Below are 6,000 nucleotides of genomic sequence, written 5' to 3'. Positions count from 1 at the left end.
AATTAAAGGTGGGTTGTGCCTCTGAGCGCCCAGTTCATTTCATGTTTAGTGGATGTGACAGCCAAAGAAGGGCAGTTTTTAATCAAAGTGAATGCAACCCTCAGAAGCCATAGGTTCAAAGAGTTTACTCATGAATTTAGAATGACCAAGTGATAAACTCCAAGCAGCAGTCAAATATCAAACTGAAATTTAAGTCTGGTTTCTATGGAGACAGGGTGAAAAATGGGAGGTTGTTAAAGGGAGAAAAAGAAATGACTGAGTTAAGGACTCTGTTTCATCTGGGACAAAGTCTTTGTCTTGTTCCGCTGTTTATGGCGTGGATGGCATGGACCTCTGACAGTGAATGTATCGTTTCTCCTCCAAGTGTGAACAGTGAAGAAAGGTTGTGGAGAACTGAAGTGCTGGGACAACCATACCATGATGAATAGTCCAGAAAAGCAGCAGGGATTGAATGACTCACAAGTTTCAGACCATCTCTTTATCCTTGTCCACCTTCTGTAGAACCTTGTCCATGAATGCACAGAATAACTACTCTTACACTCTTGATGCACAATTTCCTAGCAGGACTTGAAATAAAACAGGAGCCAAGCTGCACTTTAGACTAACAAATGCACCACTGACTAATGCACCTGACCTGACTCATGGCCTGACCTGGGAAGCCAAGGCTAACCAGATCTCATCAGATCTTGAAAGCTAAGCAGGGTCAGCCCTGGTTAGTACTTGGATGGGAAACCCCTGAGGAAGTCTAGGGTTGTTCCACAGAGGAAGGCAATGGCAAACCACCTCTGAAAGTCTTTTGCTTTGAAAACCTCACAGGGTTGCCATAAGTCAGCTGAGACTTAATATGAAAAAAAGAAAAGAAAATGTAGCTACTCACCTGGAATAAGCATGGCCTGGTATCTGAGACAAGTGAAATGGATGTAAAAGAGCATTAGCTGCAGTTTTAATTTCAGTGATCAAATGTGAATTATTGGTGATAAACGTGGCAGGACAGAAATCAGATGAAGGGCTGAGGGAATTGAACACAATATAGCTGAATTGGTTGGACATGAGACAACTTGTATCATAGGTTATGGTCAAACATTTATTTACTTCATTTATAGCCCACCTTTCTCCCTAACGAACTCCCAAAGCAGCTTACATCATTCTCCTTTCCTCTATTTTATCCTCACAACAACCCTGTGAGGTAGGTTAGGCTGAGAAAGAGTAACTGGCTCAAGGTCACCCAGCAAGTTTCCATGGCAGAGGGAGGATTCTAACCTGGGTCTCCCAGATCCCAGTCCGACACTGTTATCATTACACCACACTAGTTCTCTATAGAGAAGAATCCAATCCATAGCTGTAGTTCAATGATGGCAAGCTGAACAGTACATGGTATTGTACATCTGAAGAGCATGTTGCATTGTTGTAACACTGATCATCTAAACAGCAAAAAAAACATGACCTGGAACCTGCTTCTCCAGTTTTGATTAAAGTGAAAGGAATGCTTATCTTCAGTAAGTTTTCAAAAATAAGGAGTTGCATTACAAGACCATGGTAGCTGCCATCTTTTGAGACTGAAAGAGCGAACCCCTCCCGTTATAGCTGCAGAGAGGGCTTCTATAATCATTCAGGTTGTAGCATCCCAGATGTTCTCTATGGCAACAAGAGGAATCCCTGCTCAGGATGGAAACACAGATGGGAGTGTTCATGATTCACCTACGCAAGCTGAAAGCCAAGGTGGATCTTAGGTCCTCCATGAGTGGTATTTCAGAGAGCATTTTGGGCAGGATGTCAGAAAGCTGCATTCTGTAAGCAGAAATTCTTTCATCTGTAGAAACATTCTAGTGGGTCTAAGCCAGTATCTGTGTTCAAATTGAAGAATTAAGTTGTGTTAGAAGAGCAGGGTTGAGGAACACACTACTTCCCTCAAATGTGTGTAAAAAGGTATTTCATAACTGGAAAGGAGTATATGATTGTATTCTGTAACATGTATTTATTATAGATGTTGTATATATTTGATATGTAATTTTTTAAAAAAAACCTTGGAAGATAATAGAAAAGTCTAAAAATATTGGCTTTTTTAAAGGAATCTTTTCTACAAGAATCTCAGCAGCAAAATTGCCCTTTTTTAAAAAAAAGTTAATGCACTTTTTTAAAAAAAAATTAGTTGGTCACTCTTATTCTTTGACCTTTCTAGACATCTATAGATTTCTCCAATCCCAGATTCTCTAAAACGATTCTCATTTTGAGCTAAAAATTCCTTGGTGACAATTATCAAGCAGTAACATTTTATTGACAGATTATGATAGCTTAAAATAGAGACAGACTCTCTTTGAGAACTATTTTCCTAACTTAATTTGTCTTGTCATATCGCCAAAATAACTTGACCCAGTAGGAGGTTAAAAAAATTTGATTTTTATCTAGTGCTCTTCATTTGTAGCAAGCTACATGGAAAATGTTGCCTAGCAACCCAGTATCTATTCCAAAGCAGAGCAGAAAAGAAATTGCTTAGTGGGATCCTCCATTACCTCATCAGGATGGACAGAGAGCCACTCCTGTCTAAGGCTTCGGAGACGCAGTCTCCTAGTTATGATATTAGATGCGTGTCTCAGGTACTCAGTGCAACTTAATTGAACTGGATTTATTTTAATGTTAAATGTCATAATTTTTGTTCTAGTTTCTGCTTGGATTGTGATCATATTCCAATATTATCATCTGCCTTGAGTTCCCAGAAGGGAAAAAAGAGAGCATAAATTATATATTGCCTAAAGGTCTGTTTCTTATTTTGTTAGACAGGATGGCAGGAGCAGTCCTTTACAGGTTTACTCGGAATTATTAAGTCCTGTTGAGCTCAACCGGGCTTTCTTCCAGTGTGGTTAGGACTGCAGACTCAGCTTGACAACTGACTATCGCTCTGCACCACTCCAGAGACGATGGTGCTGTCAGTAGCTTTGTAATGTTCTCAGCACTTAAGTATCATTATTTGCTGGTTACTTGCAGGAGAGCAGCAAACAATATTCTGCCTTTGATCAATCTCAGTCTTTTAAATCTTTCCAAACATACTTCAAACATGTTTTTCCTCTGAACATATTTCCTGCATTATCTGTATGGTTGCAGTTGTCCTGACTCATTTCCATGTTTTTTGTGTGCCCCAAGGCCACTCAAATTCAAGGACTATCTAAAGAATCAAGGTAAGTTCTTTGGGAATGCTTAGAAAAGTTTCTGGCTGAAGTCCATTCTTATTAAGGTCGTACATTAATATACAAAAAGTAATTTTCCCATGATGACAACATTTTAAAAACATTATTGGTAATTTTCCCATGATAACATTTTTAAAATATCATTGGTCCAAACTACAAGCCAATCAAGACAGTAGGTTGTTTTTGCTCATGCAACAGGAAATGGGCAGTTTCAGACAATTCCTCCTCCACCCAGAGCTGTGTGTGTGTGTGTGTGTTTATAAGAACAGAGGATTTTTGGCGATCACAGAGGCTGCCAGAGGAAGAAAGCAAGGAAAGATCTGCCTCCATGAATGGAAAACGTCTAGGATGCAACCCAGAGACTGAGATGAATGACAGCAGAAAAATCTCAACAGAGCCAGGTATTCAGATGAGGAAATCTGTAAGGACAGACCTCCACATGCCATCTCCTTAGATCTATCAAGAGAGGGCATAAACCAGATGTGCCACCAAATGCGCTTTCAAGTTCAAGTGTATGTTCCCTTTCAGAAATGCGCTGCTTTCAACTGAATGCATATTTGAATGTGTTGTCCTCCGCTGCCGCCACCACTACCATGTACATTTCATTTCAAGCACGGGAAAATATCCCCTTCAGCTGGAACATTACTCCCAGAATGTTCATACTGCTTCCATTTCATAAAATTTAAAATCCTTGACATGGGCTTGTGTATGCAAAGACTCACTGAACTGTTACAACTGATCATCATTTTGTTCTAACTACAGTATACACACACTATGTATTCTGAAAATCAATCTTGCTAAACTTGATCAAAGTTACATATCTTTTTAGATTTACAGAATATAATGAATTTTTATATTTAAAATGTGCATAATACAAAGTTTAGAGTTAGATTACATAAACCTATTTAATTTTTAAAAGATTATCTAGGGCATCTCGTATTAGTTTACATTGACTGTGTAACAAAAAGCAGTCTGAGGATGGCTACTCAGCGCCATCTGCGGGTGAATTTTATGCACAGCTATTTTTTAAAATGCTACGCTGGAAAACGGAGGTCTGCCACAGGAACATTACTGCGACCCTCTCCCACTCCCAGCAATGAAAATGTTTTTATAAGGTTAGAGATAATCCACCATCTTGATGTCACTGAGAACCACCTATTGAAATTATGTGATATGGCTCACACAACATTTACAGCCCACCTTTAGGAACCTGAGGTACCAACTAGTAGATTCCAACAAGAAGTTCTCAGCATCAAGACGAGGACATCACCCATCCCTTTGTCCAGGCCAGTAAACACAATGCCAGTGTTTATTATTTCCAGCTAAGCCCCAGAGCTGCACAACTGTATTTCACAGGAAACTTGCCCTCCTCCCCCCAAGATGAGACTGCTGCTAGGAAACGGAACAGTCCCCTATTCCCAAGCATGGAATTTATGGCAGTAATGGCGAGTACGGGAAGGTTACAATCAAGAGAAGCTGGGAAGGAGCTGCGTACTTGTCCCACACTAAGTATTCCTAGGATTCTATCTGAGACACAACACAAAAGATTAAGAGACGCCCTCTACCCTCCTCCGCTTCTCCCCAGTCTCTTCATTCAATAGCAACGCTAAAGAAGCTGGTGGCTAACTTTCCAATTCTAATAGCAGATCAAGATCCATTTAGTAGACAACTTCCCAATCAGAGAGAGAAGGTAAAGCAGAAAAGGCTAAAGTCCTATTAAAGATTATCAAAATGTAGGGAAGAACTTTAGAAACCAGATTATCTTAACATCTGAGTATCTTATGTTTGCATAGGTACAGATTTCTGGGAATTTTTTGGCCTTATTTTTGTTACACCAAATTTTTCAGTCAGAATAACAGGCAGTCAAGACAAATGCAGCTGAAGGTTGTGATGGAGGAAGCCCTTTCTTGAATACATTTATTTAGACATTAAAACAGGTTACAAAATTGCAGCAAGATGAAGTTAATGAGTCATATTCCTGGAAACAGCTAACATGCCCTGGTAGCTGTCTCGCAACCTTTGTCTATTCAATCACCGTATATTTTTTCCTACTAGCCTCTGAAAGTACAACTAAGTGGTGATTACTCTAGAACATTATCCAGATAGGCATTAATCTTCTAATGGCAAACAGAGCAGGACATTAACAGAACATCTAGAAAAGTTAGCTTCAAATTTAACTTCTCCAAATCTGCAAAGGATATGAAGTATAATGCTGTCTTCAAGAGGTTTCCCCTCCCATATGCATCAGAACTCATACAATGATATCCACTGTGTTTCATATCCAGATGTATGCTAATGCTGATTTTAACTTAGTAACTAAGGTTTCATGTAAGCTGAACAAATGTCCCTCAATACAAAGCTAGAGAAGGTGGAAAGATGTCTACCTTTTTGGTCTGAAGAAAAGAGAGATTGAGATGTCATGCTCAAGCTTAGTTCTGCCTAGAATATATCTTCTTAAAGAAATTGCCCCCAGATGGAAACCCTATCTTGGAATAGAAGCTGCCTCTAGGGATCTGGCAGCAGAAAAGTAATTTTGTGGTTACACACAGGGAAGAAATTTTAGAACTCAAAGAGTGTGTAAAAGAGGATCATCAAACTCATTCCAGTGACCTGGTTAGTGACAAGGAGTTTTCAGTCAACTGAAGAGGGGTGAGATGGTGGAAAGGAGAAAGTCACTGTAATATAGATTGGAGATGTTCACAATACTGCAGTATGTTCAGAGGAGAGATGGTGAACCAATTAAATGCTGGAAAAGGTCAAGGCAGGGTCAAGGGCAATACATAGCTGGGAGTAATCATTAATGGAAAACTGGTCAGGA

This window comes from Eublepharis macularius, chromosome 3 (assembly GCF_028583425.1).
Source record: "Eublepharis macularius isolate TG4126 chromosome 3, MPM_Emac_v1.0, whole genome shotgun sequence".
Classification (NCBI taxonomy): domain Eukaryota; kingdom Metazoa; phylum Chordata; class Lepidosauria; order Squamata; family Eublepharidae; genus Eublepharis; species Eublepharis macularius.
Note: the sequence above shows the minus strand (reverse complement) of the source record.